Raw genomic sequence first — 21,562 nt, 5'->3', positions numbered from 1 at the left:
TGCAAATTAAGATGTAAAAGGAAAAGAAGGGAGGTTTTGTAGGAAACATAAGCAGATGTCCAACAAGAAGAAAAGGCATGTTGAACGTAACAGCATCGCCTTGACTTGATGTGACCTTGGACATGGACAGGAACCAGCTGTTGACCTTGGGTCTGAGTGACTTAAGGGGACAGGGTTCATTTTGACCTCTAAGTCAGCCCCACCCCCATAACCTAAGGTATGGAGTTGAATGTTGGGTGTCTTGGGGAACAACTGTGAAAGTATTTGTAGCTCGTTGGAGAAGAAGGGAAGTGTGTGAGTGAGTGAGTGAGTATGTGAGTGAGTGAGTGAGTACGAGTGAGAGAGTGAGCGAGCGAGCGAGCGAGTGAGTGAGTGAGTGAGTGAGTGAGTGAGCGAGTGAGTATTTGTGGTTGTCATGGGGGAAAAGAAGAGAAGACATTTTCTCTACATCCCACCTGTGTAAACTACAAAACCTTGCTATGGAAATGGCAAAGAACTTTGCTGCCCTACTGGACCCATGTGCAGGATGACAAGTTTGGTCTCCCTCCTGCTTTACCTGAGCCAAACTAACAGCTTACTTAGGCTAGTATTTAAGGTATTCAGACTTTAGAAACTTAACTAAAGAAAGATTTGAAAGTATCTGAAGTATGTCGCAGAATTCTCTACAGATTTATCAAGTCAGATTAACTGACATCTTGGGTATAAACGGCTTGTGTTAGCTTTTAGAGTTTGTCTTTTCTTCCCTTGTGCAAACAAACAGGACGGTTGTAACACATTTGTGTCGTGGGCTTTTAGACCTTTTGTTCGGTAGTTCGCTCAATCACGGGTTCCCCTGACACCTCCCGTCCCCCCACTTTTGTCCAGCGAAGTTTCTGTCTGCTGACTTTGAAAGGCAGTGCCTCCTGGTTGGTGGAGACGATAAGGATGACTCGGTCCTGAGGAGAGCTGTCCGGCTGTTAGGCCATAGAAACTCAATTTTATGGGTGTCACTTGCACGTGCATTGATATTTATGAGTTTTCGGAAAGAATAAAAAGAGGTCTTGCTCTATTAACAGTGTTTCGCCTCAGCGGTCACACCATGGCGAGGTCCAGACTGTAAGAATAGCTTTCTCTGCATAGGACTGTCCTGCTGTGGAGCTTTACAAATGCGATTTTATGGTCGACACTCGCACGTGCATAAATTTTTACGAGTTCTGGAAAAAGAAAGGAAAGCTGGTAAAGAAAAGATTTCCTGGCTTTGAACTCAAAAGGACAGTACTATGCCACAATGATTGTACCATGGTTACAAGCAGCCACAAATCAAGAAGGTACAAAGGTGCTGTAGAAAGAAAATTAAACAACTGACATATCAAGGAGGTTCCCTTTTTAACTTCCTTGTATACGTCCAGTTTTCTGATAGATCATTTTTGGTGCCAAGAATTAATGATATATTGCACCATATTAAATTCTCGTATGAACATCTTCATTTTTATTTAAAACTTTTGGAAAGATTGCTCTTTGCCTTGTTTCTGTGCTTTGGCATCAGTCTTGAGGTCTTCTTAGACGTTAACCATAGAGCTGAGTTTCTGTTGCCTTAAGAGCTAGCCAACCTGGTTTTATGTTTGCTGTAGTTTTAGAGATGTCTCCCAGACTGATGAACCCTGTAACTGATCTCTATCTCTATGTAACCTGTACATTCTTAAGGGTGTTAAGGGGTGTTCACGGCATTTTTCACCCAAATCTGCATTGCTGCTTGCTGGAATTGCATTGTTAATGATTCGAGACCCAATCTCTGCACGACTGTCTTTGTCTCAAAGCATGCACGGTATGGTGTCTAGCGACCCAGCTTCTGGACCAAAAGGTCATGACTTCTAGTTCTGTTTGTGTTCCTCATCCTACTTGCATGCTACTGGATAGGGCTGCACTCTATAGGACTGTGTATTAAAGATTGTATGAGACCGAAGTACATTTTCGGATTATATTCAAAATGATTGTATTGTTTTCTGCACCAAATATGCACCCTTCTTCAGGAACTGTTCCTGAACATCACAGTCACACCATATTCAAACTTGTCGGAAGGTAATACATTGACGTTATGACTGCCAAAGATGTCACATTATCAATGGATGTAGCAACCAGTTTTGAACACAAATCAGCAGCTGGAGTCAAGAAAATGTATTTTTTTTTTATATCTACCCTTCTTGTGTCAACCTGTGGAAGAAAAGTTTTTCAGTTTTACAGTAAGCTAATCTAGATGTTGATACATGTAGAACTCATTCCCATTCGGCCATCACCATTTTGAGTGCTCAATAGGTAACCAGCATGGCATCTCCCTCTCTAATATCTCTGGCAGACATGGGGATGCCAGGCGCCAGTGGCATTGTCATGTAGAGAGATGAATGATAGACTACCCAGCTCCAGTTTTGTGATGTACAGTGCCACCAGACAGGAGAGCATCTGTCCTATTGTATTACAGGAGACTTCCAATAATTGTGGCCGATTAAACAGTCTGACCTACTGGTACAGATGTACCAGCTACCAGTCAAACCTCAAGTGGCCGAACTTATGTAAGGAAGTTGAAACTCCAAGCAGATCTTTGGTAGCTGACCTCTGAAGTGAAAATCCTCAGCCTGAAAATGTTATGACTTTAGCTCTCCACATCTGCTTGGAGATGGCGACAACCAATCCTTGGAGGAGAGTATGGTCTCTTTTCAAATTAAAAGGAGTTGGCGCATTTTATTGGGCTATTAATCGAAGAATAAGTTCAATCCAAAAGAGTCAATTAATTATCCTCTCTTCTCGTCTTTTCTTTGGAACTTGCAGTTTAGTTGTCAGTAAAATGTTATTTAAGGTTAAGCATTTTAATCTATTATAAGATTTGTCTTAATGATGATGAATGGTTGACTTTTGGCAACCAAGACAGTTACAGGTTTTATGGTTTGTACACAGAGTTGCTTTGCCCAGACAGATGAGCTGGTACATGGCTGTTAGTTCTTGGAATAGACGAACTTGATCTGTATGTCTAATTCTAGTGAATGTCCTCTTTCATCTGATGTGTGGTGATCATGTAATTTTACAGCCAAGGCACACAGCTGAGTCGTTAAGCTATACAAACATGATTTTCCTGGAGGATATCCCTTTTGGTCATTGGTTTTGGCCAACTTCCAGAAAATCTTCACCCTTGACTTTAGATTGGTGCATGGCTAGCATTGGTGCACCACCATACTGTAAATCGTGATATATTTGTGGTGATTTGTGTTCACAGTTTTTGCGGTGAGCTGCAAGTCACACGGGGAATATGTGTTTTATTTTGCATGCTAAGGTTGATTCAGTTGTGAACTTAAATACTGTGAGTGTGAACACCTCATTTTTCTCTGACCACAATATTAAATCCTTGCAAACTTTAATCAATTTACAGCAGTATGCAAAAAGTATCTGTGAGACACTCCTAAAGCTTAAGGAAAAGGAGAAAACATGTCATACATTTTGTAAATGTCATGACTTTGAAAAGATACTGTAAGTGCATTTAAGTTGGTGTAGTGCTGGATGAGTAACGACTACAGATTGAGTTATCAAACAACCGGTTTCCCCTACAAACCCAATTTTCTACCACCTGTCCAGACAGAGGCAAACTTTCCAGACTAGAGATCTGATTAGGAAGCTGGAATTAAATCTTACTGACAGTTTGATGTATCTATGATTTGTGGAAATCCGTGTCGGCTCAAAACTTTTCCCCTAAACTTGTAAGACTTTGCAAAAATTGAATCTCGAGAGTCTTTGATTTGTATGTAATGAGTGGAGATGAAGGTTGGCTTAAACCTTAATTGTCAGGACTTTGCTTGGAATTCCATAACAAGGAAGGGCTGAAAAGTTACTTTCATCAAATTATGTCAACTTAACCCAAATGTCACATAGTTTTATTGAATTTGGTAACAAGATTGGGTTGAACCTGTTTTGGGAAATTATATCAACTTCGAAAAATTAACCTAAATGTAAGGTTGCTGCATCAAATTCAACCATTAACCTTCTCCCTGCTGCCTAACCCTATAATTAATAAAAAGGCGACTATAGCAGGGAGAAGGTTAAATTTAATTTACAAGCAGATGTTTGGTTGGTAGCTCACAACTTTGCTATCCTAACCCAACCTTACCATGGACTTATCACAGGAAGCTCGAGTTTAACTATGATATCCCCGCTTGCAGATGTTGCGGTACATGTAATTGACATAGTTTATGTAGAACGATAGTCGCCATGGTAACGACTAATCCACAGCGAGATTGAGCAGACGCACCAGATGATGTGATCCTGACAGCTGTTGTCATCTTTAGGGAGCCTGTCTGTCAGGACAGGTGTTCACAGGAATGCCTGTGTTGTGAAACAGAAAAACGGCTTAGAGTTGTGTTGCAGAAAGACTGCTTAAAAGAAAATATACAGCACTTTTCAAATTCCAACAGGCAGGGTTCAAAAGAGAAAGTGTTGGAACACATCTCAGTGATTGGTGCCGTGTGCAGAGATGTTTTCCAGGCTGCTACTATAATGTGAGAGCTTCCAGCCAACAGTGCAGATGCCCTGAGTTGATACCCCAGTGTGGTAGACTCAAGATCAGGATAATTGGATCAGGTTCACGACCAAGGTTGATCCACAATAAAACATCCTGATCACAGGGGGGCTGAAGGATCTCGTGTTTCATTTCCATCTGATGATCTATAACAATTATCTCAGCCCCTATGCCAGATCTTGAGATGCCCTACTCCCCACCTCAGTGTGGACTCAATGCCGTAGTAATTGGATCAGGTTCATGAACATGCCTTGGCTACAATACACCATCCCCTAGACGATCCCCTAGCCTGCCCTCCTCTGTCGAAATGTGAAATAAAATGTGGCAGACACAGAGCCTCTCTCTCATTGACCACTGAACTGCTGATCATTGGTTGAACTACTAATTTTGATGGACGGGCAGGATTGTTTTATAAAACATCCCATTTCAGCTTGAGATTGGGTATATGCAAGTCATGTAACATGAAAGAGCAGCCATCCATCTATGTTATTATTCTCTTGAGCAGTTCAGTTAAAACATAGATGGGAACAAATTTTTTGTCTTGGAAATTGTGTTAGAGGTTCAAACTTGTATTATATTTCCAAATGTAGAATCCGTATTGTTTGTGGTAGTTTGTTGATGGGATCTATTCATTCTTGAGCTGAGTTGAGGTTGGGGTACGTAGTTCCAGTGAAATTCAAGGGACAGTCCCAGGATTGTCTAAAGGAAACCCTGAACCGCTGCACTGTATCTCTTCCCTTTGGCAGGAGGAAATGAGCAGTCTGGGTCCTTCTTTCCTGGTTCATATATCTGAAACCTCCCTGCTGGAGTACTGAGTGGGAGACCTGATTTCTTGGTAGAAGGGGGAAAGGATATGTTCACTGTTGAAACAGCCATCGTAACAATAAAAGACAGAATATAAGTTTGTGGTGTGAAGAGTTCAATGTTTCAGGGGTGTTTCTGAAATTGAAATAATGTGTTATGAGTGCTGAGAATTTTGCTTAATTCGTTATGCAACCCCTCCCCATGAGTACCCTACACACTGATGCCAAGGAAACTTTGCCAAAGACAAGGAACCTCTGATGAAAAAGCCCTGAGTAGGCAGAGTTTCCTTGGCGACTTCGGGCATCCGTGGAGCTGGCCTCTAAGCCCTGGCTGTACTCTGGCACCCAGGGTAAGATGGTGTGTGATCCGGCCTTTCTTGTGGTATGGCAATCTATGTGCTGTGTTTGAGCCCAGAGAATTACCCTGAATTCCTGACCCTCCCTATACCAGCTGTTTAAGTAGGACACTGCTCCCTGTTCCAGTACATTGACCTTCGCTGAGGCGAGGATCTCAATCTCCAAGCAGATGCTGGGTGGAAAATCGTATCGTTTTCAAGCTACCCGTTTTTCTGGGATGGTTGAGTGTGGGAAAAACAGGGCAGCCTCCATAATGGTTATCAATTATAACATCTGCTCGAAGCATGGGCTGAAGTTGAACTTACTTCAATCCAAGAAGACAGTGCAGACCGTTTCCAAACAAATTTTAAGGGGTCTTGCTCAATCTTCTATAGTGAAGAATCCGTTCTAGAATTGCCAGATTTGGTCATTGAATTTGCTTTTCTTCTAACTGTTGTCAAAATCTTGAAAATCCACAAGTTTTTACTTTGCCCAAATGAGCAGCGACTATTTCAGACCAATAAAAAGACTTAAAATTGCCTCATCCTTACTTCTCTGTCTGTGTATAGTATAAGACAGAACTTGCATTCTCAAATCTTCCTGATTCCTTGGCATGTGAGCTTCCTCTAATTCCTCCCAACAGTGGGGTCAGAAAAGGTCAAGAAGATGTCATACTAAGGAGAAACCATTTAAGACCTGTCAGTCTCCTGAAGGAAGCTGGGAACTCTTGATTAAAGTGCAATCTAGAAGTGGTAAGAACCGTGCCTCCCACACACTGTAGCTAGTTTTTATGCCCTGAACATCCTTTACAATTAGAGAAAGCTTTCCTGACGGGTGGGTTCCAAGGGCTACCACACCAGGTAAGGAGCTTACACGTGCTTGAAAGGATGGATACCAGGCTAGCTGTGCCCATCGCTTCTATAGCCCTTGGGCTGCAGAGGGCCACTAAAACAGGGGGGGTCCACTGGTGTACATGGAAACTCTATAAATCTACGTATACCTTGCAAAATGTAATTTTTTACACCTAGCATTTTCAACCCAGCATGCAGGGTCACCCCTACTCTTCTCCATAAGTGTGTTGGGTTCTTTTACGTGGAGAGGTTTGACACCAAAAGCTAAACTCTGGAAACATGCAGCACACAGGTGACATTTCATGATAAGGACAAAGCAACATTTTGCTGCAACAAACATGAGTTCACAGATGGAGGACCACAACATGGGAAAGTCTTGTTTCAGCCCAGTAGATACATTGTGCAGCTGGTGTGTTCAGACTGACTGGAGCCACAGACTGGACACTGGGACTATAGGGTATCCAACCCTGAAATATCCCACAGATACAATGTCTCTGTATCACAGGGAAAATCTGCAACCTTTGCTGTTTTCAACTGACCGAAATGATGTAAGCTAGGCTAATTTGATTACTTGTTTTAGGTGTAACCGATTCTACTGGACTATTTGTTTAGTAAACTGAAAGTAAATGAATTGATCCACCTCTAATTCCTACAAGTTGGAGAAAACATGCTGGGGCTATAGGGTTCCTATCTTGAAAAATCCCAAGGATACAGAGATCCCGTATCACAACATAAATCTGCAACTCTTGCTGTTTTCAATCAACAACAAATATACACACATTTGGTTACCTGGTTCATTAGTGACATTCTTGTTAGCATGTCCTGTTGTCAAGCTGTAAAGAGCTGGGACTGAGGTATACAGTGATTTCTTCAAGATGTTATTTGAATTACTTAAGAAGCGGACAGCAATTACTTTAACATGCCCCAATCTTAGTGCAGTATAGACAATCTGAAACAGTCCCCTTGCAGCTTTCTTAAAAACTGCTAATAATTGTCCTGTCAGAGCGACATCCTTATTAGCATGTCCAGGAGTGACAACTGAGTTGAAAGGCTCAGACAGTAATGGGCTGGGCTATGGGGAAGTGGTCAGTGATTGCTTCAACATGTTGGCCAGTCTTGTTAGTGTAGACTACCTGGGGTCAGCTCATATCTGACCCTGCTCTCTGTAGGTAAGACTTTGATGTTTTCTCTCTAGGAGCTATGCCTGAGTTACTGTATCAATCTAGTTAGTCTGGAGACTGTGGACAACCTGGGGGCAGCTAATATTTGACTTTGTAGATGTAGTGTTTGATGTTGTTTTTGAAGTCTTGACAAGATGTTTGATGGCAATTAAGTATGGTAGACTTGTGATACCTACAATGTTTCCTACTCAACTGTACGTGCAAACCTAACTGCATAGAGATGAAGCTATAAACATTGTACAGAGATTTACTGTAGTGTAGGTTGTATCTATCTGCAGGGGTTTTTCTAGAAAAATTGAATAAGATGTGAGGGAGCGAATTCTATGTATTTATGGAAGAATCGATTGCTGAGTGAAGGCTGTATGCTGAATTCAACAAGGGGGCACTGGGCTGAAACAAGAGGGCGCAGCACCCCTCTTTCCTGATTTAGATGAACCCCCATAATTGTGTTCAATTCTTCTGGTGATGTTAGAACTTAGAGGAGTAATGTTATGGATCCACTACCAGGTGACCATGTCGATCTCTTTATAAGGGTTGCCGATATCCCTCTACTCTTCCCCAGAAGAAGCACCCTTTCCTCTTTTGATCTCCTTCTCTTGCAATCTTTCCATGCACCACGTCGGCATGCACCCCACTTTCATGTTTGGCTAGGCAGCTTATGGCAATACTGTTTACCACATCAGGTGCTGTAAAGGTCCAGGTCTCTTCAGACACTTCAGGCCCCTTCATTATAGCTGAAACAATACAGCTAACGAACCACAACTTAGACAAATCCTACAAAGAACCAAACCTCACGGTCGTGGCAGGTTGTCAGCAATAGGTCTTAGATATCATCTCGGGACTTGCGTGTGTAGCAACTATAGCCTTCCTTAGAACCCACGACCTATGGAGCTATCTATAGCTCGCTGGCAGGAAAAACTACCAAGGGATTGCAGACAGATATCAAAGACACTGTCACTACCTTGCCAGGTCAAGATAGCAACAACATGGCCAAGAAAACAAAAAAGGAGACTGCAGGAAACATAGTGAAGACTTACATATTTTGTAACTCCCCTGGGATGTGTGGGGGCACCCGCAAAGCAATAATTCAAGTTTGTTTATTCATCTCTGGCCTTATGAAAATCTATCCTACGCAAATGTTTGCAGATTCTTAAACCCCTCAAGGAAATGTGGACTCCAGGTGGTTTATATCCCTCAGACTTTTCAGGACATGAAAAGTTTGGTACACATGACCTTGAACAGATATCTTTGGCTCCAAGGAACCCGGTAAACATGAACGGTTCTGAGTACGATGAACTGATAAGATCACATGTCCTATAGAATTGGACAAGGGATCTTTTAAATGCTAAAGTGATATCTGTGATGACAATTCATTTTATTGGCTATTAGGCATGTCAAAAAAAGTGAGACAGGAAAAAAGAATCATGTAGAAATACCAGCAAGGAATGAATCTTACTTAATGTAAGTTTGTTACCTGTACCCTTCATCCAAACAGTTTTTCAATATTGTTTCCATTTTATACGTCTTTGAAAAACAACACAGAAGCCCTACAAAGAAATCTTCACCTGAAAAATTTCTCTCAGATGTTTTGGTTTATACAACCCCCACCCCCAAATATCTGGTCATGCTTATAGTTACACAATGATGTCATTGGGCATTTGGGGCAGAGGTGTGTCAGTCAGGGCATGGGGACTTCATGTCAAAGTTTATTCAGCCATCCCCTCCAGATGTTGCTGTTTACTGTGTTATTTCAGACATCAGTGTGTCTGTGTGTCCTTTTGACCTTGCACAAGCTAGGCACACACACCTGTAGTGATTGCCAAGGTCAAATCAGTCAAAAGATTAGGTGACGAACAGGTATGAGCATGCTGTGTTAACAGATGTTACTAAATGGGATTTTGTTCTGTTTCTCAAAGACCTTGGCAAAAATACCAGTGGTGAAAGTCAAGGTTGGATTCTTTGGAAGCCCTTTTTGTCATAGACCTTAGCCATGGGCATGAAGATGTTTTATCTAGATATGTTCTGTTAAAAGCATCATTTTGGATGTCTTGACGACTTTGGTACTCACACCTGCAGAGATTATGAAGGTCAAATTCATCAGAAGCAAATAGGCGTGGTGATTGGAAAGGTGTGGGGGTAACCTGGTTGTTCTACCTGGAAATGTTTGTACTATTGAAATTTATTGAAGAAGGCAGTTTTTGGCAAGTCCTGACAGATTCCAGCATTCCGGTTGAGACAGTCAAGGTTCATCTCAAAATCAAATAGGTGTGGTGTTAAGACAGATGTTGGTATACTTTCCCTACCTGTAGTTGGTCCACACAATGGACATGTTGAAAGCTGTTATGGGAGGCATTCTTACATGCATTTCAGATGTTAATGTTGACAGGCATATTAGTATCCTTTGGTCAAGTATGTCAAAAGTCGTAAATGTTTTCATCTATCTGTAGGTGTGGAGGAATGCGGGCATGCACTGCCTACCTGTGGTTGGTCCACACAATAGACATGTTGAAAGATGTGAGAGGAGGCATGCCGACCAGATGTACATACAATGTCAGATGCCATAGGTATCCTTCGGTCAAATATGTCGAAATTAGTTCTTTTCTTAGGTGCGTAGGGGTGCACAGTTGGTATGCTGTCCCTACCTGTGATTTGTCCACACAATAGACGTGTTGAAAGATGTGATGTGAGGCATGCTTGCAGAGCTGGGTAGCAGCCTTAATCTAGTCCAGGTGTTCGAGTAGTCCCCTACAGATTAGGGTAAGGTGGGGAAGGTATTGACAGGGGCACAGGGGGATGTCATCATCTGTCTGTCATGTGGATGTTTGGGGTTTTTGAAAGGTTTGGGTTGCAAGGGGGAATAGTTTTCTAGGGCAGGAAATACCCACCTGCAACTGTTAATGTGAGGGGAAATTATTTTGAAGGTATCGAAAGTATAGAGACCTGTTACTGTTAAAGGGGAAATGTTCGCAGTGGTTTTCTGTTTGCGGTTTTTGTGGTGACTTCTCCACCGGTGAACATAAAACCTCTGCGAAAATGTATGTTCAGTCTTTTGCCCGCCTACCCCCTTTTCAAAAGTTTGAGAAACTTAAAATTGCATTCACAAGGCCTTATCAAATTGAGTTCATGTGTCTGACTGTCGCTAATGAATCCCCCTGTCTCCTTAGAGGAATTCTGATATGATAAGGCTCAACTTCTGACATCTAACATGATATTCTTCCCTAATAACTTCCAACCCAGTTGGTTATATGGAGATAAACCTGACCATAGATGCTAAACCTAGCGTGACGCCCTTAACATCAACAGGCTTATAAAATTTGAAGGTCAAGGAACGTGCCCCAAGGTCACAGCTTATGTCTTGAGGTTAAGACGTGGTGGGCAGAGTTGCTTTGGCCATCTGCTTCTTGTAAAGCTCTTTGGATGTGTTGTATTACACCAATCAACTTTCTAATATAACCTAGCAGTCCTTGTGTAGAAGTGCCTGATCAAATTTTTTTTGGCTTATGACACTAACGTGGTATATAGTATGAAGTTTTTCATGATAAAGTCGACTCTTGTCAAGTCTGTAGCTATAGATTAGATACAGGTATGCAATATCCAACAGCTTGATTCAAGCCTGCTGTGTTGCAATGGATGTCATATTATTATACAATGTAGTCGTGAAATACTGCATGTTTCGGACTCCCTTGTGTTTTTTGTTGGCACGTGGGTCCAGTTAAAGCCATTGTGTCAGTCTGGGATAACTTAAAACAGATTCTGTGTAAGCATAAATAGATAGCTCAAGTTTGCGACTTTTTCAGGCATGGCGGCAAGCTTTGTGGTGTCATACAAATGTTACAGCAGGATACCATAACACTACCTTTTAGAAGTCTTTTTGATAAGAACTTTTGGTTTCTTCCATCCTCAAAGACTTACAGTCCTTTTCCATTCGATCAGTGAAAGTGGTCATACATTAAATCTGAATAAACTTGTAGAAGTTGTTTGTTTTGTTTGTTCTTATGACTGACCACCTGCCAGCAGAATAAGTCAGACATTAAATCATGGGACAATTGCTGCCACTTGTGATAGACAAGTCATTATGACTGTTGGCATGTACCACTCTTTATGGGACAGGCGAACTAGATAGAGTAAAGCTGTTAAACAGGACCTGGTAGACTGTCACTCTATTTATATGTGGTACGCTATTAGTATGCAAATTACCATGGGAAGTTTTAAAAAATTGGGCGTTTGTGCTGGCATGACTTTGACGAAAGCATTGTCCGCCATCTTGAATGGTTAAACCTAGAAGTTGCATAGTAATTCAAATTTGAATTAGCATGTGTGACTTCTCTCAAATCACTTACTTATTTGATAAATGTCTATCTTGTCTTTGTCTTGTGAAAACTTAAACTCACAAATTTATTGCCTGCATGACTCTTTTACGTGTAGGTTCAATCTGCTGTTATGCTGGCTGTGACTTCACCTGCAACACCCTATCAATAAAACTGTGGTGAATGTACCTTGACCGAATGTTACCCTCTTTACGTGCTGTCTGTCTGTATGTCTTGCTTTCTATCAGCGTGGCAGCATATTTAGCACGGGGTGTGAGCTACGTGCGGAAGTCCTCATACCTACATGCTTACTAACAAGGTGGTCCACGATTATCGCGTAACCTTGATCTTGATTCAGCCCTCTTTATACGAGATGATAGATGGAAGAAAAAGCCAAGCAGTTTCAGCGATAAAGCTGCTGACGTTTCTGTCAGTTCAAGTAAAGTTCAAAATGCAAGCAAAATGTGCAGTAAATCATTATTAGATATTTGCAATGGCTTCGTGTTTTCAAAATCGTCATATTGTAACAGTGAGGTCCAAGCAACTTACTGACCAGTCTAACAAGTCCGGACCTTCTAGCCTAGTGGTAAGTGCATTGGGTTTGTACGCTGGCGGGCCCAGGTTCGAATCCCGGGAGCCAGGACACTGTATTACTTGCCTTGTGCGTTTCAACGCTGTGAACTTGTATGCCCTCCTCTCCTCTCCCCCCCCCCATCACAGCTTGAAAGGATCAAGTCTAACAAGAATGCCTACTGCCAATTTCCTCAAGGCACCTAATCTTCTTCAAGAGTTCCTTGCCACATTCCTTATAAGGATGACAACCTTAAACCTGGCCTGTACAAGGACCAACAATTATAAGATGTCTTCTCATTATCAACTGTTTGGTATCTCATTATGTGAAGACGAAGTGGGAGGAGCAGGCTCGTTAAAATTAAGAAGTCGTTTTTGTCCTTACACTACCAAAAATGCATTTTCTTATTTTTCTTATTCTTCCTTGTTTTTTCTTGTACTAAGAAAATTTATCTTGCACGAAGCACATTATTCTGTGTACAAGAATTTCAAAAAGTCCCTGTTTTGAGCAAATTCAAGAAACCCATATTTTTCTTGCACTAAGAATTTTGTTCTTACAGCTATTCAACCAATACTTCTAGAATATTGTTCTTGCAGTCAGAATGTTTAAGACAAAATTTCTTACACATAGATTGAATTTCTTGTTAAAGGTTAAAGGACTTGTTTTCTTGCGCCTAGAATGAGTTTCTTGTACTAAGATTGGGATTCTTGTACAAAGAAAACTTTTCTCCTCAAGACTGAATTCTCACACCTAGAATGAGTTTCTTGTTCTAAGATTAAGATTCTTGTACCAGGAATACCTTTCTTTCCTCAAGACTGAATTTCTTACACCTAGAATAAGTTCCTTGTTCTAAGATTAAGATTCTTGTTCCAGGAATACCTTTCTTTCCTCAAGACTGAATTTCTTACACCTAGAATAAGTTCCTTGTTCTAAGATTAAGATTCTTGTACCAGGAATACCTTTCTTTCCTCAAGACTGAATTTCTTACACCTAGAATAAGTTCCTTGTTCTAAGATTAAGATTCTTGTACCAGGAATACCTTTCTGTCCTCAAGACTGAATTTCTTACACCTAGAATGAGTTCCTTGATGTAAGATTACGATTCTTGTACCAGATAAACTTACTGTCTTTAAGACTGAATTTCTTATAGCTAGAATAAGTTTCTTGTAAGTAGAAGTGTTTCTTGTACCTTTCTTTCCCCAAGACTGATTTCCTTAAAAACCTAGAAACAGTTACAAGATTACTATATTGTATCAAGAATACCACTAAATTGATAGTATGTTTTCAAAACATATTTATTATCATCAAGAAGTTCAGTGCAAGTTTTTCGGTGTTTTGTACGTTAACAATAATATCTTAGATAAGTGTTGCAGGTACAATTACCAATTTGTAATATTTCCTAACATCGTCAATTTGTAATACGCCCCTATCTCTTCATCATGCATGCATCCATTTTCCTGATACTTTGCCTGCATGTGAATTAATTGCAGTTCTACAACAGTCTGACTGTCAGTGCTGCAGTGTTGTCGTTCGTATAACTGACGACTTTTCCAAACTGGATACGGGGATATCTTCTCTGGTCCAGCATATTTCTAAGCCTAGAAGAAAAGCACAAAGACTATATGAATGATTGTTAATCCCTATATCGCCCCCCTCCCCCCTGATACTGTTCATGCGAATAACTGATTGTCATTCTAATCCACCTTATCCAACATTCAAATACCATTTTAAACTTGAGATGGGGGCATCATCTTTTGTACAACTGGTTTCTAAGCCTAGAACAACACACGGGACAATCTCCTTGCAAAGTCTGACTTTATGGTGAATGATTGTCAATCAGGACCTATATCGCCCCCCTCCCACTGTACTAAAGATATATTCGTGCATCAGCATGATGTATATTAAATGTGTTTTCCTTTTCTTGAAAATATGTTGCAGGTATTCGTGTACTCGAGTTACAGAAGTTGCAATAACTGGTTGGCTTTATCATTCAACCACAAGAATAAGACTGAGCATATTAGTCAGAGAAAATTGTAATAATTTCCATGGTGGCTGACGTACCTGGGGCAGATTTGCAGCTTCGCCTTGGCTTGGGTAGCATTTTGGAACTTCAAAAATGTTATCCATGTTGTCTACAGGGTCCCACATGATGCACAAGAGTGTCATTACAAAACCTGCCACATCTTTGCCCTAAATATTGTAAGATCTAACGCACATCAGACAGATATGTCTGAGGACAAAAGTTACCAACGGCCTGAATTCAAATTTTGGAGCAAAGGATGATGGGAGTAATTTCCCATGATTCATAGCCTCATTAGCATTCTTGTTCCGAGAATCAATTTCTTAAACCGTCTGATATCTAGAAAATAATATGATATCATTCTGATTTCATTTGGCTTTTTACATATCTTGATATTCAAATTCAGTAACTTTTTAAACAGAAGTTAGCACAAGAAAAACTACATGCATCTGAAAATTCTTCACCAAGTAAAACAAGAATCATCTTTTCTGGACTTTCTTGATAAAAATCACAAGAACATTCAAGAATCTTATGCTAGTGATAGCTTGTTTTGGAATTTCTTGTTTTTCTTCCATGTTTTTATTAGTATTAGTCAAGTTAAGTTAAGAAACATTTTCTTGCATCTTCTTATATATATCACCAAGAAAAACAAGAATCATCTTTCTTAAACTTTCTGAACAAAGAAACCAAGAACTTGGAAGAATTTCATGAAAGTTATAACTTGTTTAAGAATTTCTAGATTGTCTTGTTTTTAACAGTATTCGGTCAAGGTAATGAAGAATCTAATTCTTGTTTCTTCTTAAATATTACCAACAGAAACAAGAATCACATTTCCCAGACTTTTTACATAGAAACATCAAGAAAATTCAAGAATATTCTTCTTAGTGATATCAAATTTAAGAAAAAAATGGGCACATGGCAAGAAAAAAAATCTTATGGGTAGATTTGATAAAATACTCCATTTGACCAAACAAGAAATGAATCTTGTGTGAAGACTGAAAAAGAAAGTTTTACTTAAATTTCTAGAAGATTCTTGTATGTGAGCGTTATACAAGAACTACTTTCTTCACTTAAGAAAAACAAGAATAAAACTCTTAATGCAAGAATTAACATATATAGATTTTTCTGAGTGTTTCTTGATTTTTCTCAAACTTTCTTTATATAAGAAAATCTTTCTCCCCTTAAGAAAAAACAAGAAAACAAGAAAAATAAGAAAAAATATTTTTGGTAGTGTAGATGTTGTCTCCAGGTCTTTGTTTTGAGATGGTTAGCTTTGTGGACTTGTTGTTTGACACGTACTTGTTAACTACATTAAAAGGGTTGTGAAGTAATTGATGAAATTAGAGTAGATAGTAGACTATTGTTCTCTCTTCTTTCCACGGATGTAATTATTGGTGTAGTCTCCTCATTATAGTTTGCCATGGCCATGCAATGTACAAAGATTAGCATTAGCAAGCATCCTGAGTCAATGGCATGCTTTTGAAGTTCAAACTGATGTGCATTTATTTATTTATTCTTTCGTATAATTGACATGTTTAACTTGCCAGAATTATACATCGAAAGAACAAAGACGTTCAAGTGTGGAAGGCAAGTATAACAATACACAGCATATATCCTAGGCTACAAGAAGCCCAAGTGCAAATACAATTTACAAAGTGCCTTGACGCAAAACTAGTGCACAGAGAAAGAACAGTGCCAAGAGACATCTAGTAGCAGCACGAGAGATAAGTAGGACAACAACAACAACAGCATTTCAACATGTACATATACAGGTTGCATTTCCACAAAACACCTTTATAAAGTGCTGAAGAAAGACCCGAAACCCCTCCTCCACCAGATGTATGGGGCTGATGTCATGTTCTCTAGTGACCATGAAATGGGGCAAGGATCCAACAACATCCAGGTCTCATCAACACTGTCACCCCAGCGGCCTTGGGGACACCAGGCTTCTAGGAAGGAGGAAACACATTTAATGACACACATGTACTGGGAAAACAGGATACATTTCAGACAGTCACATATTTATCGTACATCTAACTCCGCAAATATTTTAGCAATTTATATCTAGGTCATAACTATAAAACAAGTGTGTTTCATATGGCAGGGATAAGTTTCAATGTTAGCATATTTTCTGTCGAAAAGCTCTTCTCCTAGTCCTGACTCCTGCTTTGTTGTATGTTTCATTAGTTTCTTTTCGTGATGAAAGTAAAATGTTGATATAATTTGTTTATAGCTGAACTTCATGGTAAGGAAGCGTGTGTTTGCTTCAGACTTAAACATCCTCTCAGTGCACTATGGATTTGTCCTTAGCTACAAACAAACATCCCAAGCCAAGAACACGATCAGTGATACAGCAAGACTTCAAAGAGAGGGGAGGAGCACTCTCTAGTTGTATTTGACTGGGCCCCAACAACAAGGACATCAAATTTACCAGTGGTCCGCTGATAGTCAGGCAAATATGTAATGTAATATCTAGTTAGCTGTTTATGTTTCCTCCATCCTCTTAGTCAACAGGAAACTGCAGTCTCTTCCAACTCAGGGGCTGATTTATCATGATGAAACTGCAAGGATGTGGGTGGGAAATTATAAGGATGAATTAGGTGTAATTTGTTTCCTTGTGTTTTGGAGGTCCTTGTCTAGATAAGGCAACCTTGGCGGAGAAATGATTTTTTTTCACTCACTGGTTGGTGACTGGTAGGCTTATGTTTGTTTGTTGGTTGGTTGGTGTGTAAACAGTATATACACTTATTCAAGTAAAACTATGAAAGGATAATGATATTTGAAGACCCATGAAAGGAGTGCTTTCGTCAGAAAACATTGTGAACATTCTAGCTCCAGATACAGAATTTATTGCAATTGATAACTATTGCATTCGGCAAACCTCCTAGTAGCTGCATTTCAAACTACAGCTTGCTGTGCAAATTTTTGTAATGGTTATGGTTAAGAATAAATATTTCCATATTTCGTCTGTTCTTTCATCTGTCTGTGCAAAATAGGTGTTTTCAAAACCATGCCAGGAAAGTAGCTGTCTCGCAAGTTTAACTCCAACTGCAATGTTCCACACAAATGTAGCAGAGGGGAAGGTTGCTGGGAAGTAGCCAGGAAAAGCCCACCTCTTTGCTTAGACTGATAACAGAGAAACTTGAGAGGAACTCCGGAAACATGATAAAGCGTAAATACGTCTGCACAACCCAAACTTGACACATTTCAATTGTTTCAATAGTCGCTGTTCCATATTAGACTGGTTCAGAGGGAAACTGTTGGTGATAGCCACATGCTGAATTTGCAAGTTTTATACAAATCTTTTTAAACTAGAAATAAAATCATAACTAAACTCTCTATAAAAAATAGGTAAAATTAGAAGGTACTTCCTTGTATTTAGCTGACGATTGCCCACACAAATTGATTTTCTAAATGTTTTATTTATTCATTTATGTAAATTGCAAGAGCACCATGTTTTTAAGTCTATGGGAGATATAACATTACATTAAAGTTGTTTGTAGTTGTCAAGAATTTTGAATTCCAGTGTCTATCCAAATTAAAACTGTATGATACCGACAGCCTTGGCATTTAAAAGCGGTTTCCTTTATATTACAGTATTTTATTTCTTCCAAAGTCTATACGGAGAGATTTCACTTTAAAAGAGATTTGTTAAAGTTCCAAATTTCTGGTATCTTTCCAAATCTTCTGGTGTCTTTCCAATTTCAAGGTGACCATGGTGTTTACTGATGATACTGAGAGAGGAGAGAATCTTGGCACCAGTGTCACATACAACAGGCTCTCAGGAAGCTGTTATACAACACATGATAGCAGCGACCACCAACCCTCTGGCCTCAGGGATGAAGAAAAACAGTTCTGAGCACGGCAAGTATGCTGTGTATTTGATGGCGGCATCCCGGTACTAGATTCCAGGACAAGTAGGCTGCAGGGACTATCAGTGTTAGCATGCCTGGGACTTCACCCGTGGTCGGGAGATTGTTTGGACCACTTCAGAGCGTGGCCGTACCCTTGAACTTGGTGTCCTGGAGCTTGGCAAACCTGTCTCTCAGTGTCAAGACTAACTGCGCTTGTCATGGACTGTTGTCCCAGCTCTATACTGATTTGTTACCGAGCCTCCTACAAATTGTGAATAGAGGGGTGTCAGAACATAGGGGCATCAGAACATAGGGGTGTCAGAACATAGGGGTATCAGACCATATGGCTGTCTGAACATAGGGGTGTCTGAACATAGGGGTGTCAAAACAAATATAGGGGCATCAGAACATAGGGGCATTAGAATATAGGGACATCAAAACATAGATAGGGACATTAGAACATAAGGGTATCAGACCATAGGAGTATCAGACCATAGCATAGGGTGTCTGAACATATATAGGGGCATTATTTAGGATGTAGGAACATCAGAACATATACAATTGTAAAGGGGCATAAGAACATTAGGGCGTCTGAACATAGGCCTGTTTTCCGTCACTTTCACTTCCTCAATCTTGAGTAATGTTTACCCCACTTCAGAGGGTGACAGGGAGCAAGGTGCCCTTGAACTTGAATGTCTTGAACTTGGCAACGGCTGTCAGGTCAAGCCTTGGTTGGTTTGAGGACAGTCGAGCTGCCGCCAGAATGATGCCCCTACATGTTTTTGTTGGCATGGCAGTCAAGGTTGATGGTATCCCACATGGTCGGCTCTTCTCTCAGTTCGGGATGCATTGATTGTGATTGTTTACACTGGTCACTTTTGATGGGAATGATCAATTTCTTACAACACAAGTTCCGAAGCCAAATATTTTTATGACTATATGCATGTATGTTATGACAGTTATACATGTACAGCAGCACCATTTCAATACTGTTCATCATGAAATATTTTTCTGTAGTTGTATGTTAATATTCATGAAACCATCACATCACAAACACGTGCTCTGTCTTGCTACTGTACTACTGAGTTGTTTCAACCGTAATCTTAAGTTATAGCACTGTGAATGCCTCCTTTCCCCGCAAACTTCAAGACGATTTGCAGTAACTGTAACCCAAATTTTAGGCACGTATGTTGCTCAGCAAGTTGAAATGTTGGCCTAATTCCAATATAGTGTTTATATAATATGAAATTTGAGAAATGATCTGATTACATAATAATAACTGTATGTTTTGCAAACAATTTCTTTGGCAATGCAAAGCTTTTACAAAAATCTGGCCATACTGAAGCTTTCTTTACATTGTACTTCTGCCAAGATGTATAAACACACCACACACTGCCTTGAAGGCATGCAAGTGACGACGATTTAGAAAACATCTCTATGCATGGTCAACTTAGCGCTGTTCAGATGTGAAAACAGTTCTAAAAGCCAGGTCTGAATGGGGTTGTGGAAACCACATTGCAGTCAGGACTGGAACCATGGCGGCCACGCATGTGGATTTGTATGGGCCTGGTCTTCGGGCCTGTTCAAGGGAAAACATGGGTTTGAGGGGAATGAGAGAGCAGTTTCAAATTTCGGGACAACTTTCACTCGCCCACTTGCTCCCTCCCTCACTCACTCACTCACTCACTCACTCACTCACTCACTCACTCACTCACTCACGGAGTCACTCACTCAGATTTTGAATTTGATTTCCAGATGATTTAGAATTTCGATTTATTTTTAGTCAAATTGATGACCCTACGAATGATGAATCATGGAATGATGTCTAACCAATTGTTTTCCCCCCAGCCATCTTGCACCCTATCCTAGAATTTCCCCCAGTCCATACTAGCTTGTCCCTTGCTTTGGTATTTATGACCAAGTCACTAATATATTTTTGTACTGACAGATCAGTGACCCTACAGTACCCTCCAGTGATGCCTTCTGCCATATGAATCTTTGATGACTATATTTAGGATTATTTATTTGGGGAGGGGAGGGAGGAGTTGTCTTGGTCACACACAGGGAAGCTGTCCCCTGGGGTTTTGTTATTTCAACTTTTGGCCTTCCTAAAACATCTTATTTGAAAATGAGCTATGCATGGTCGACTTTTCGGAGAATAGTCTTATTTGGTTGATACATCATAGGATATCAAAATTTTCTTGTACATAAACCAAGTTTTAGTCTGCTACATACATTTTGTACATGACTTGCTTTTCACTGTCAGAGATTTTAGGTTGATACAGTCAATAAAATCATCTTCGTTTGGTTTTCTGGCCTTAAAGTTGGCCATCTTTTCATGTTCGATGGATTCATACAGAGACGAGATCTGATTATATTTCAGGTTTTCAGTCTTAGACCACAACAATCATATTTTGAATTTCACGTCAAACTGCAAGAATGCAATACTTTGATGTTATTGTAATTTTGTGTAATAATTTCTATAGAATATGGTTTGTGCAGAAATTAACCATCAGGCTTGACCTCAATGAGTATGCATTACCTTTATTATTTTCTTTTTAATTTCCAAAAGGAGAAAGTTTGAACCTGTCTCAAGGTCTCCATTCAAATGGATATAACTTTGCAGCAATGTTTAAGAGTCATGCAGCGAGACAGACCACAAAGTTTATATCCACTTTGAAACTCTTTACTTTTGTGGATTGAGGTTGAGAGTGTGCTTACAACATTTCAGACCTCTATTTCAAGAGCCTGTCAGAGTGGTTGTGGCCACAGGTTTGGGGCAGTGGACACAGTTTTGATGGCAATATTTAAGAGACTCAAACAATCTACTTCTCGGTCAAACAGACCATAAAGTTTAAATCCACTTTGAACCTCTTCATTTTTGTGGCTGGAGAGTACTTACGACATTTCAGACCTCTATTTTAGGGTCTTGACAGGTTCGTTGCGGGGCATGGCATGTTGTTTCACAAGTTAATGTGAAAAGTTAACTGGCTCCACATGGGCTAGCTTTGGACCACCTGAACCTCCTGCCCAAACCTGACCTCTGCATGTCTGGGCCAAAGGTCAGGTGGAAGAGCAAAGGTCAGGTGGATCAGTGGCAGCT

The 21,562-nt window shown here is 40.1% G+C and overlaps 1 protein-coding gene and 1 long non-coding RNA gene across 5 annotated transcripts in view; one reads left to right on the top strand and one right to left on the bottom strand.

Annotated features, from left to right (window-relative positions):
- LOC136443933 (multiple epidermal growth factor-like domains protein 6) overlaps nt 1-21,562 on the top strand; it is a 107,395-nt gene that overhangs the window by 31,664 nt on the left and 54,169 nt on the right. The window lies entirely within an intron of this gene.
- Nucleotides 16,218-21,499, bottom strand: LOC136443934 (uncharacterized). Its single transcript, XR_010757210.1, has 2 exons — nt 21,362-21,499; nt 16,218-16,554 (listed from the first exon to the last, which is right to left on the bottom strand). It is a non-coding gene; the product is annotated as an uncharacterized lncRNA (long non-coding RNA).

Source organism: Branchiostoma lanceolatum, chromosome 10 (genome assembly GCF_035083965.1).
Source record: "Branchiostoma lanceolatum isolate klBraLanc5 chromosome 10, klBraLanc5.hap2, whole genome shotgun sequence".
NCBI classification, from domain to species: Eukaryota; Metazoa; Chordata; class Leptocardii; order Amphioxiformes; family Branchiostomatidae; genus Branchiostoma; species Branchiostoma lanceolatum.
This window is presented reverse-complemented; position numbering and strand designations above follow the sequence as displayed.